The sequence below is a fragment of the Otolemur garnettii genome, unplaced genomic scaffold (assembly GCF_000181295.1).
Source record: "Otolemur garnettii isolate 467f Iridium unplaced genomic scaffold, OtoGar3 scaffold00174, whole genome shotgun sequence".
Taxonomy (NCBI): Eukaryota; Metazoa; Chordata; class Mammalia; order Primates; family Galagidae; genus Otolemur; species Otolemur garnettii.
In genome coordinates, this window is record NW_003852569.1 from 1,706,258 (window position 1) to 1,708,045 (window position 1,788).

Genomic DNA, 1,788 nt, shown 5'->3' on the forward strand with positions numbered 1-1,788 from the left:
TCACTCTTTCACCCTGGGTAGAGTGCTGTGCCATCATAGCTCACAACAACCTCACTTTTGGACTCAAGAGATACTGCTGCCTCAGCCTCCAGATTAGCTGGGACTACATGCACCTCCACCATGCCTAATTTTTCTATTTTTAGTAGAGACAGGATCTCCCTCTTGCTCAGACTGGTCTCAAACTCCTGAGCTCAAGGGTTCTTCCCACCTTGGCCTCCCAGAGTGCTAGGATTACAAGCATGAACCACCCGGCCCATTTAGTGGTTTCTATGGGCTAATGTAGGCCTGAAAAGAATATCCTTTGCAGATCAAAACATTTGCTAAATTGCTGAATAAGAAGATGGCCATCATCACCTTCTCTTAAACTTAGCCTCACTGGAGGCTGGCTTAACAAAGCAGATGAACTTAGAATAAACCAACTGAGAAGCCTGTCTGAGCACTTAGGAGTCCAAGAAGATGTGGAATTTAAACTAAACATTCCATTTGATGAATTAAAGAATTACTTATTTGAAGCAACACTGGTCTGCATACCATGCAGTATGAGCATTTTGGGAATAGAGCCGGGGAGTGTATGACAGCTGGCACAGTTGTCCTTGCACACAATTCAGGGAGCCTGAAGCTTGATATTGGTGTTCCTCATGAAGAAGATGTAACTGGATTTCTGTGTGAGAGGGAAGAAGTCTATGCTGAGACTTTGGTTCATATCCTTTCTCTGTGTGCAGAAGTGACTCCAGATCAAAAAAAAAAAATGCTGGCACATCTGTAAGCAGATTCTCCAGTCAAAAGTTTGAAGTAACATTCCTATTATCTGTGGAAAAGTTATTTAAATAATGGCATATATGTACAAATTAAAGACATTTTATATTTTAAAAAAAAAGAAATGGTGCCAGGCGTGGTAGCTCATACTTGTAATCCTAGCACTGTGGGAGGCCAAGGCAGGTGGATAGCTTGAGCTCACGAGTTCAAGACCAGCCTAAGCAAAAGCGAGACCCTGTCTCTACTAAAAATAGAAAAACTGAGGCCAGAGGATCACTTGAGCCCAAGAGTTTGAGGTTGATGTGAGCTATGATGCCATGGCACTGTACCCAGGGCAACAGCTTGAGACTCTGAAACACATACACACACAAAAAATTTTATGGCTTGCTGCCTGTAGCTTACCAGCTAGGGTGCCAGCCACATACACCAGAGCTTGGTGGATTCGAACCCATCCCAGGCCTGCCAAACAACAATGGCAACAACAACAAAAAAATAGCCAGGCATTGTGGTGGGCACCTTTAGTCCCAGCTACTTGGGAGGCTGAGGCAAGAGAATCACTTAAGCCCAAGAGTTTGAGGTTGGGGTGAGCTGTGATGCCACAGCACTCTACCAAGGGCAATATAGTGAAGAGTCTATCTCAAAAAAATAATAAAAAATGGCTCAACGCCTGTGGCTAAGGTGGCTAAGGCACCAGCCATCTGCACCTGAGGTAGCGGGTTTCAATCCAGCCCAGGCTGCCAAGACAACAATGATGGCTGCAACCAAAAAATGGCCGGGCGTTGTGGCGGGCGCCTGTGGTCCCAGCTTGGGAGGCAAAAGCAGGAGACTCGCTTGAGCCCAGGAGTTGGAGGTTGCTGTGAGCTGTGATGCCACAGCACTCTACCCAGGGGGACAGATTGAGGCTCTGTCTCAAAAATAAATAAATAAATAAATAAAAATAAAGAAATGGATAGGTCCGGTTGAGGTGGCTCACTCCTATAATCCCAGCACTCTGAGAGGCTGAAGTGTGTGGATTGTCTGAGCTCACCAGAG

General features: G+C 45.6%; 1 pseudogene; it reads left to right on the forward strand.

The window, feature by feature from the left end:
* The first annotated feature begins 239 nt into the window (after window positions 1–239).
* On the forward strand, window positions 240–831 carry LOC100966937 (annotated as a pseudogene).
* Window positions 832–1,788: the final 957 nt, after the last annotated feature.